Consider the following 12,413-nt stretch of genomic DNA (forward strand, 5'->3'; position numbering starts at 1 on the left):
CTCTAGGACCCAGCTTAAAGTTACAGGACCCATTTCTGGGCATAAAGCATATGATAGGGAATATAATATTATCATAAAGTCAAAACAATAGGATTACATTTTCCTTAACCCAACCACAAGCATCTCATACTCTTTGCACTCAGAATCATCATACCAGCTGGGATGGTCTTATTGTCAGACAATCAAGATGTTCTCAAATATTAATGCAAGAATGTTTAATTATTTTAACCTGTCCTGGATTTCTATATATTCCATTTGTCCTGAACTTTGGTAGCTCAGGCTAGTTAGAGTGCATGCAGACCCTTTCCTTAGAAAAGAAATTTAGACTGAGATAAGCCTGAACTGATGAGAAAAGTTCTTTAAAACTCTCCTGTCTGCTTTTTTTCATCTTCTTCTCCCCTTAAGAAATTATAAACCCAGCTCAAAAAAGAAAAACAAAATAAGAGGCAAGAAATTCTTGAAGTAGGCGGGTCTATATCTTCCAAAGGAACGTCTTCATTGCATTTAAAAGTAGGTAATTATCTTTCCAATAAACATCTCTAAGCCCTGACGTCCTTTTGATTGGCAAATCATTCAGTCATTGCAAACAAGCAGCTAATACACATGGGGCATGGAGTATGTGGAGCAATTCAAAATCTTTAGACTGCAAAACCTGTTAAGATAACCAAAGGAGAGTAACATTTTCATTGCATTCCTAAAGAGAAGTTAAAATGTAAATGGAGGAAACAGGTTGCATATGTCAAAGTATTAAAAAAAATCAGTAAGTATCAGGCAAGGCTACTTAGAGTGCAGAACATGTATTACCTTCTGTGGAAAAAGAAGTGTAACTCATACAATTGATCACAAATGTTTTTTCATTTGCTTTCATATTGCAAGCAAGAAAACAAAATCTTTGCAGAAGATTTTTTTCTCTCAAACAAACATGATCTTGATGGATTTTTTGTTACTTGGTAGCAACTATACAGAATAAAACATGATATTATTAACAATGACAAGGCTAGCATTAAGCTCTCATTAGGCTGCTACAGACTGCCATAGCACCAGAAACTTCATGAGAAGTAGCAACAAACTGAGAAAATGACCTGCATTTGTACAAAAATTGCATGATCATTCATCTGAGAATATTTTGCTGACATGAATTTCAGATAGTCTTATGCAGACCAACCCCTAAGAACCAGAAAACGTGTCTATTCTCCAAGTTCTCTTCTAGAAATGATCTTGTGATCAAATAGTTTGATCATACCACATTGAACAATCTAAATAAATCTTTAAATATTGTGATTCTGAAAGAATCTGACAAATAAGTGTGTAAAGCAGAAGTAATGTGTGCTTAGCCTTTTCAAATAAAGACTTCACTTCTATGATATCTCCAACAGTACCAGAAGGTTTGGACAGTGTTTAGGGACTGTCTGAAAAAGGTGATGCTACCCACGTTTATATAAACAACTTCCCTGATGCATCCATATCATACAAAAGTACTCATAAATCACATTCATAATTCTGGTGGTAAAATTCCTGAGGACACCCATCCGTGGGTTGATCACAGCAGTTGTGATGATTACAGTACAAAGACCTGAAACTGTCATAATATATAAGGGATAAGTCTTTTTTCTCTCTTTTTTTTTTTTTTTTTTTTTTTCTTTTTTTTTTTTTTTCCACAAGGATAGAATGGCCTTGCTGCATGGCTGGATCAGATTCATCCAAATGATTTATTTTTTAGATCAGCCTGAAAGGCTTGTCTCTTCATGGAGAAGGAAAAATTATCTGAGGGGCTAAATTGTGGAAGAATGTACTATCTTCCCTTCAGCTTTTTTGCACTAAAAAGTTAGAATCACACTTGCAAACCATGAAGGTCTGAGCTCGGAACCATGTAGCCTGAATCTGTTTCCTCAGGAAACCACCATTAGGGCTTAAAAAAAAAAAAAAAAAAAAAAGGTAAACTTGGGAGATAGTGTTTGTCTGAAAAAAATAATGAAATTACCCTTGAAGCCCATCATATACATGTTAGGTAAAAGGGAATATCTATACCACTTTTTGAGAAGAACACTGCCTCAGATGTTTCCCTATAACAGCTATGAAGTTAATAGAAGAGCTGGAAAGTATAACTTCTGTGTTGGAAGGGAAGTTGCTCTGAAACAAGATTAAATTACAGACACCATCACATATCTGTAGCTAAAGGAAATTGGACAACAGATCTTGTTTGGGTATCACTTAAAAAGCCAGGAATCCTTAATACAATTTGTATTCGTGATGCCTATATATTTTCAAATGGTTAAACTCTAGGCAACTCAAAGTACAGCACTTCTACATGGAAGGAAATTGACTTGAAGGGTAGTGCAGAAGGTGAAATATTTTAAAAGAATTATTGGTATGCATATGGTATTTGCATTTCCTATTAACCTTCATTTGCACAAGCAGAAAACCTGCTTCAAAATGGTGAAGGGCTCAGTTCAATTTGCCTGTTTATAAGATTTAATTTAACCAAAAACCTGCAAGAGAGCAGAAGCTGAAACAAAGTCTATTGCTGATTGGTTTAATGTGAAGAACCTGAAATTGATGTTGACATTTTGCCTGCCTGGAGCAATCACTACACTGCATCTCTTAATTGGCTACACAAGCCTCTCCTTCTCTCACACAGCAGTAAACTCATGCTTGCAGCTGCAGGAATCTCCTATTGTAAATACTTACATGGCCAAACCAATTCAGCTAACAAAAGACTCCCCTTCCTGGATAATCCAGTTAGCCTGTTAAATAACTGTGAGCTCTGCATAAATTCTTGGTAACTTTCTGCATTATGTGAGAGCATGAAGTATGACATTATTAGCTTAATGTGCAGCTTGGAAAATGTAGAAAGCATTATGGTACAGTCACACTATTATCTACTAGATTGAGCCAGGTTTATTAGCAGTGACAACCATCAAAACAATAAAAGGCATGCAAAACCAAATTCAGTTATCAGAACCTTATGGGAGGTTTGCAATCATATTGGATTATTTTCTTTCTAAAAGGCTTACATTTAGAATTTTCCATTAAAATGACCACTTTTATTGGTATCACTCTGTCTTTCTGTTAGAACACACAGAAGTTCAGCAAATATCTTTTATTTGTAGTCTATATGTAGACTGTCTTTGTCTGATGACAGCATCTACAGTCTGCCAGATTAGATTGGGGGCTGGCTAAAAATTTCATTAAAAAACAATTTTTTCTTAAAACTTCAAAATAAATCCCTCCCTTCTTGCAAATTCAAACACCAATCACTGTGTCTTGCTGTAGAGACTGTCAATATGGGTGCAAAAAATACCACAGGAAATGTGTAAAAATTATTAGGTTGGGAACTGTCCCTAGGTGGAAGTTCAGCTTCAGACTATTTTCCTCCAATTTGCCATATAGTTTTGTGCTTGCCCTACAAAAAAAATGAGAAAAAATCCAACCAAACAAAAATCCAAGTAGCTCCTTCCAATACAAGGCTGTTTTTCCCCTGCAAGATGAAACTTTAAATAGCCTTGTGATAGCTGCACTAGTAGTACACAGATACTTAATTGAATGAATATTTGTGTAAATGTCCATTTACATCAGGTATAAATAATTTAAAGATAGATTTTTAGTCTAAAGTGCAGGGTTTTTTTCCTCAGAAACACATGGATTGATTGTTGTAAATTATTACTTGTAATATTTAATTTGTGAAAGTGACTAAGTTTAGAAAGTTACATCAGGCAGTAAGGTCTAAAAAATTTTAAGTTGTCATAGCAACATTTTTTTGTTGTTGTTCATAATAGAAGCTTTTACCACAAATGTTTGGGCTTTACCACTTTAAAATGAGGTTACTTAATAAATTAAGAAATTAACTTACTGCATGAACATCACAAAGGGCAAATTAAGTTTTCTTTGCTACTGCCTGTAACTTGTCTTGGCAGAATTTGCTGTTCATAGCTCTTCAGAAATTTACATTGCTTTGCAACCTCTTAGAATTTGGAGATTTTCATCTGCTTCGCTATCAGACATCACAAAACCTATTCAAGGTTTGGAAGGGAAAAAACAGAGTTTTTATTAAAAATATTTCCAGCATGAAGTCAAATAGAATTTCAATATCCTCAACTCTAGCTTGATCTATAGACATTATAGATCTTCTACCAGTAGTCACACACAGTGAGCTGCTTTTGACTGTGTCTACTGAAAACCTTGTCAACAAATGTTGAAAACCTGAAAGGAAACAGGAACACTGGGAAAACATGTAACATTTACAGGCATTGCTGGAATGATAACTAAAATAGTTAGGTTATTTCATTTAGCCAAGACACATTCATGCATGTATGCCAGTGCAGTTAAATTAAAAGGCATACACCTGGGAACTATAAATACAAGCCTCACCTCCATAAAGTGGAACTGCATTTCAGATACCAGTAGGGAAAGCATGGTGATTTTGGAAAGCGAGAAGAGAAGGATGAGACCATAATAAAACAATTTAATTTAGTCTGTAATTAGATTTTGAAATTACTGCTCAGAAAATGAAGAGAAGTCACTAAAAGGGGCTGTGTAGAAGCTTTGTTGTATATGAGGGCAATTCACAATTTGCTAAAGCTAGACCCAGCTGTCAAAATAGGAGATTTTTGCTAGGACATTGTAGTTTTCCTGTGTCAGTGTACACTAATAAACTATTATAACTTCAGCATCTCACACATGTTTGTTGGTTAAGGTAGGTTATATATCTAAAAATGTGGGTTTTAGTCCACCAGATATCATGGGCTTAAAACAGTAAACCCTTAGTAAGACTTTGCTGACAAACAAGAGATCACTCTAAAGTAAAATAATATTCACCAATATATTTTTAAATTTAATAATCTATAAAAAACAAGTATAAAGCTAGTGATTGCAATTATGTTGTTTAAATGGTAAGGGATAATTCAAGATAAGCACTCTATGGCTATTTGATTGTTCTCCTACACTTGCTCTCTGGAAAATTCAATCTCTTCTGTAGTCTCTCAGGAAAATCTTAAAAAGATATCATCCTACAAGCATGACTGAAAGAAAGCCTCCAGTGTTTTCAATCCTTTTGACATCTGTGACATCTGTTTCACACTCTTTCATTAAGTAAGATGTGAACACTATTGTGTTCACTAAATGTGAGCTATATACACTTGTCTTGGGCCATCTTAATAAAACAGAATTAAATTACTCTGACACGAATTTTTTTTCTTAATACAATCACTCCAGCTAAAGCACCTAATTTAGACCGTATATAGATTTACACAAAATAATTATATTTTTATATACATGGGGAAAGAAATCCGAGTATTTTGTTGTCTCTTGCTGTGGTCAAGAATTTTTTATCCCAGCCAGCATCTCACTACTAGGCTAGAGGAATAAAATAATTAACATGTATACAAATTGTTTTATTCCTGTAGGTTGTAGCTAATTTTGGTGTTCTTGGATGCAAAGATTGATTTATGATGAATTCAAATTTCTTTTGATTTCCTAGATTATTCTCCATTTTTGACTTAATGCAGTCCATGTTTTTTGTAAAAATAACTGTCACCATTTTATATGGGTGATGTAGAATGGGAGATAAAACAGAAGCTTTTTCAGAGGTGAGAAGTAGAACAAGAAAGAAAGGCAATTGGTGAGGAGCAGCAATGATTACTAGGGTTTCCTATTCAGGAAGATATAGGAATATTAATGTCAGATGTGAATGCCTACTGTATGAAGATTTTGAAGCTATGTGCAATTTCAGTGGGTTGCTGTCCTTAAAACAGGAACACATTTGAAAATGAAAAGTTCAACATACCTAATGGTTTCTTCCCCCTTCACCCAAGGTTTAAGCCATAGAACTGCCCTTTAAATAGTTCAACAAAGCAAAGCACAGCTCATGAGAGACATGCAAAGATCTTGACATTGTATTACACTCTCAGTTTCAAACCTAGGCCAACTCTTCTCAAAACAAAAGGTGTCTTGGATAAATTTACCTGAGAATATTTGAGATAATAAAGAAATTCACAATTTCCTTTTGTTCTTTTGATAATAATAGCAGTAGTGAAAAACAATAATCCTCATACTTATTGTTTACTGGCAATAGTCTGTCTAAATAGAAATATATTTCCTCGGAGTGTGAGATTTTAGGTATTTTAGGCTATACATTCATTAAAATGCTTCTCATTAACAATATTCAAAAGCAAAATTGGTCAGCTTTTAATCCTCACAAATACCTCTCTGCTGGATATATTGTGGCAGGGACTATCCCACAATTATTCTGATAAATCTGTATTAAAAACATTTAAGTAGCCTGAAACTTTTAATTGCAAACACTGGAGACAACAAAATAATTTTTGAATATCAGACACGAAGTGAATTTCATTGTGATTTTTCATGGAGTGGTAATACAATAAAGCCATCAATGTTTCATTAACACTGAAGAACTCTCAGGCGTGTTGTCAAAAGCAGCATCTTTTCTAAAGTAGAAAAACTATTAAAAAAAAAAAGAATTAGTGTTACTTAGCTCATTTGGATACATTGACAGCAAAATAATTCTTTCTGATGATTTTTTAAAGTAATAATAACAAAACCTGATAATAAATAATAACAAACAGCAATAATAACAGAGCAAAATAACATTCAGTGAACTCTTATCTTTCACTCTAAAAAGTTTTGTATTCACCACAGTGTTATAAAAATTTTAGTGAGTTGAACGTGGAGGAGAAGACCAATATTGATATAAAAGGCTGAGATTCAATTCTACTACAATTTCAGTTTCTCAATGCAAGACATCCAAATACAATAACTTTACAAATTTGACCTGGAAGTACTGTAAATAAATGAGTTCCTTGTAACACAAGGAGTATTTTCAAGCTTTTCATAAACTCAGAAAAACATCTCTGGTTCTGTGATATCTTCAGACAAAAGTTTCTGGTTTTTTAAAATATGCTATACTAATTTGCCAGAATATTGCAAAGTATGTCTTTCATTTTAAATGCAACTAAATGCTTGAATGATTTTCTTTTGATTCCAAATTTGTTTGGAAGTTGTTCTTGAAAGCGAAATCACAGAGGAAATATGAGACAGAGATGTGAACACAGCATATCAAATTGACAGTTTTCTATACATATTCTGCTTCTACAATTCTTGATTCATGGCAAGAATAGAGGCTTCATGGTAATCTTTGTTGCAAATGCATAACTCCTGACTTTGCTATTCAAGTCCACGGTAGTAAAAAAAAAAAAAAGGTTGAATACAGATTGCCAGTTCACTTAGTAAACTGACAGAACATTTAGCAAATTACATGACCTACATGAAACTCATGTTTGAATTACATGGCACAATAATTTGCCTGTGTCAGTCTACTGACTGGCATTTCTTTATGAAAATGACAAGTCAAAGTTTGCAATTGTAACTTCATCTAAAAGTAAGAAGCCATTTTCTCAACTTTATAATTGCAAAAGACATTCTGAACAAATATGAATCAGGAATAACCAGAGAATGATGTCTGTCAGTTTTAACCTGAGATAATAAAGCCTAGTTATTAAAATGCTATCTCTTCCCATACCTCAGTGATTCTTTGATATGCAATATTAGCTTATATGAAAATATAAGGGTTTTAAACCTCAGAGTCCCTTCATACAAACCAATATTTCAATTCTATATCATCCTCTTGACCTTTTAGCTAAAGTAAGGTTTTATAAAAAAGCTGAGGTTGTTGACCATGTGGATAGGACACAAAATACCCCTGGTGGTCATCTGACTCTGCAGTGAAACCATTTAATGACATAAGGCACCAAAAGCTAATATCATAACAAAGAACAAATATTTATTGAATGTTTAATGTTTTGAATAACTTCAGAATGAGACTACTTCTACTATCAGCAGGTGAAAACACATAAGAAACCTTATCCAAGAATGCAGGGAAGAAGAGGCAGAAGGATTGAATCATTGAGCAATTACATGCTTTTGGAGCAGCTCAGCTTTGTGGCAAATCACAGTAGGCTGAAAAGTCCTGATTGGAAAATTACTATCCTTCCTGTGGGAATTAAAGAGAGGCAGGCTTCTATAGAATGATTCTAGTTTCAGGAAGACTTAACCCCCACTGAATGAGCTTGTCTCTTGCCTTATGAAACAAGACTACCACATAGAGCTCCTGAATTTAGTGACTAAGGTTGGAAGTAATTGAGACCTGCCCTTTACTTTGACTTTAAATAGATTTTTATTATTTCTGTTCTCTTTTTCCTCCAGTATTTGTTTAGCTAGCAGAAATTAGAGTTATTTTGACATGGATTCACAGATAAATGAAAGTAATTCTCCAGCTCTTCACCTATGAGAAAAAGTTGAAAGATTTAGTGCTTCTTCAAAATTGTTATTAAAGTCAAAATAATGTTCATGATTGTAGAAAATCTCATCCTCGCTGTCGTGGTATAACCTTTTCGCCTTAACAAATAGTACAACCAAATTAAGGGCTTCAAATTCAGACTTAATTATTGTACCTTGCTCAGCAATTAAAAGGGAATTACAAAATAGATACTATGGCATATGTCATAATTAAACAAGCATTTTACAATAGTATTTTTGCTCCTTTATTTTTTTTTTTTTATAATGATGCTGATCAAAGCAATAGTGGGAAGTGAAAATTGTCTTTAAATAGAGGTGCCTAACCTTCTGCACAGAACTTGCAGCTTCTTAAATCAAATCTTTATGTGACTGGAAAATTAATTATAGCACTATTTTTTTATGGCTATGAAACGAAGAAGTGGTGCTTTGGTGCATAATAAGACAATCTTAAGACTCTAACTCATATACAGGCATCTATTTCACTGCAGATGGCAAATATGCCTGTGGAGACAAGTGTGTTGACAACCATATTCTGCTCTAAAAACTTTGAAGTTAGAGCCACAACAAGTAACTTTAAAGGCTTTGGGATAGTATTGTGATCACCCCAGAAAAGACAAATTATGGTAAAATTAAACTCCTTTACACATTGCAGGGTAACCGTTATATATGTGCAGAATTTGTATTTGTTTGAAGACAATTCTCTTATGCTGTTTCAAGAAGGGAGTTATATTTAATCACAACTTTTGTTCCGGTTGGATGTTGTTATTCCAGTATCACAGTCCTTCCACTAAGACCTGCAGTCAAGGTCTTCTGGAAATGCTCAGTCTTGAGTTTTCTTTTATACTTTGAACTCTGCCAGAGAACAAGACTCAAGACAATTTTCGGATTTTAGCACAACATCCTTAAGTAATTTAACAACTGAATCTTATTTTTTTCATTTAAAAATGCATGATAAATATAATTTCGCAAGATCACTATGCTCTCATACTGACAGTGAAGACCTACGCATTAATTACTATTCTGTATAGACCTCTTAGACAACCTCAGAATGATTTGATTCCATAAAGGGTGCCCCACACTATAGCTCAGAGGCAGTAGTACCGGCCATATAAGTCAGTGGGAAACTGTACCATCTATTTTGTACAGGTTTATTGATGACACATGTTCTGTGTAGACACAAATATCCTCAGAGCACCAAAATGCAGCTTATGGTAGAAATGAACAAGAATAGTATTTCTAAAGTAAGCTACATCCAACTTACTCAGGTGCACAAAACCACTATTGACTGCTCAATATTTAGAGGAGAAAGTAAAGAATACCCTGCCTAACTTGAAAATACCATTATTATTCATGACAGAATACAATGATGCATAAAACTAAACTTTAATCAGCAGCACACACCTCTTTAGTGGCAAATGACTCTGCAAAAAGCAAACCATCCCCAGTTTAAAACAAAGCTTCCCTTTTTCTTACTCAATTTCAGACCCACTAATGATCACTAAAATCCTAGGTAAGTAATGGTGTGTAACAATTTAAGTGCTAATCAGACATCAATTAAAAGAAAAGCTTACTGAAACCTGTGGTGGTGATGTCTAATCAGTGTTCATTTGTGATCAAATTCTATCATGACATTGCCGAATTGTCATTGAAAAATTAGAAAATCCTCTTGTGTGCAACATTCAAGGATCGTTTGTATTGCTTTGAGGGCTAGATCAACCAAACAGGAAAACAAAAAAAGAAAAAAAATAAGCCAAGGACACTTAAGAAGATACAGAAAAAGTCAGAAACTTGGATGTGTCTCTACATATTTTAGAATAGGACTATAAAGATCATTTAACCCAAAAGTAAAATGTCAGCCTGGATAATGTCAGCCAGAGTTGTTGATGTCAGATTTTCAAATACTGATTAACCTCAATAATATGTTTTGTGGAAAATTAACAATTTAACAAACTTCTGAGCAAGTCCTCCAGGCACAGCATGTATCAAGCACCTGTGAGATGCCTACGGGCTCAACAGGAAGATTCTGCCAATGTAGCTGCTACTGTTTGGACATTGTCAATAGTTCCATATTTTAACTCAGGGGAATGCATCTGGAAACACTTTAAAAATTACAATTTACACAAAAATCACTATATCTATTTGTTTTCAGAAGGTACTTCTAGTGACAATCACAATATTTAACTGCAACAACCCTTCTTAAATATTTATGTAATTTTTCAAAAATTGGAAACTTGATACGTGTGATAGTAGAATAGTAAGTAATAGATATTGTTTGCCCTTTCCTCAAGGGAATGAATCACAGCTGCCTTTCCAGACTGCTCTGTTGAATGAAGACGCTATTGAAGTGGATTTCACTATAAATTGAGAATTGCAACTTTCTAATAAACACCTTTTTATTAAATCCCTTCAAATCACTCGAAATATTCATCTCTCTCTGAAGTTTTTTGCAACCTGACCTCAGGAAATTCTTGTAAAGCTGAATGAAGACTAGCTGAAAGTCCCCTAAGTGACTTTGAGACAAACGGAACACAAGGATCCACCTAAAAAAAGACTGTACTTAATTTCTCTCAGATCAAGTTCTTCTTGATATTTCCTGTGGAAATAAATGCCACTACCTATCTCTTTCTTCAGCCCTTGAGTCAGAACACTAACTGCTAAACAAAGCATACACACACATTTCTTTAAGTGCTTTTGTTGAAGCTTTTAATTCTACTGAAGGATAAAGGGTTATTGTGGTCTGTTGTGATGCACACAGAAAAGAGAGGGAGAGACACATACCTGACCCCAAGGTGGATGAACAAGAAAAGAGGACTTTATTTACATGACATGTCTATTTAAAGACATCTAACAATGAACACGGATTGGACAGTGATGATAAGACCTCCTGACTCCACTGGCCTCATCATCTGTCCTTCAATGCTCGCTTCATCCAAAGAGGAATGCAAAACAATTCTGTTTATCAGAAAGAGTGTGTGAGAAAGTATAACATGAATATGTCAACATCAGAAGGCCAGAAACATCAGGGCAACAGGTTATTATTATTATTATTATTGTTGTTATTATTATTATTATTATTATTATTATTATTATTATTATTATTATTATTATTATTGCTGTTGCTGTTATTATTGTTATTATTATTATTATTATTGGATCATTATTGGAAATGCTGTTCAATCTGCCCATATACTCATATCACTAAATTCACTTCTGTTCTACTTCAGAGATACACACAAGAAAGAGAACTGAAGAATTGTCCTTCCCCCAAAACACTCGAAGTAGCAGACTTCAGGTCAAAGACTAAAAGAAAAAAAATAAAAAACAAGCACAAAAATACTAACCAAAAACCAATTGGGCCTGGCACAATTTCTTTATTACTCAGTTTTATATTCTCAAAGCTCAGCAAATCCCACACCTATATACGCTTCAGAAAAAATACTCTGACATCCACTGCCAAATTTCAGACTATGAAGTATGTTCAGGGGACTAACAAAAACTTTTTGATGCCCCCTGGATATCCTTGAATAGGTACATTACTAGCAAGTTGGGAATTCCTTTTGGTACATCTAGCCAAAGTAGTGGCCACACACGGCAGCAAATAGAAACCAGCAAATCTGCAAATGCAGCGGCATTCAAGACCCAATAGAGTCAGGCACTAAAACAGTTTAGTTTGAAATGACATAGGTCCTGATAACCACGCAAGAGAAGTGAACAAAGAAGCCTAATCCTTAGCTATTCTTCAGAGCAGAAGACAGTAAAAAGCAACTCCTCTACAAAGTATTCAAAATGTCATTTCTGTGAAAAACATTTAGATGTGACAGTAATGCAAGGTGCCAGGGGAGAACAGGGAAAACTGAACAGGAACTCTGATTTTGAGAGGCAAGTATCCCGTGGTGACCCTTTTGTATTTTTTAGTTTTATAAAGCAGTACAGAACCACAACTCTTGAATGGCAAACAAGAGATATGTCCAGATATTTGGAAAAGCAAATTAAGTACAAATTCATTGGATGGAAGGTAACAGAACTATGTCTGCTTGTCCACCATTAATATGTCTAATATGGGGCATAATCTTTGACTGCTGAGATGGGTAACTTTTCCTATG

This window comes from Sturnus vulgaris, chromosome 2 (genome assembly GCF_052056855.1).
Source record: "Sturnus vulgaris isolate bStuVul1 chromosome 2, bStuVul1.hap1, whole genome shotgun sequence".
In the NCBI taxonomy this organism is placed as follows: Eukaryota; Metazoa; Chordata; class Aves; order Passeriformes; family Sturnidae; genus Sturnus; species Sturnus vulgaris.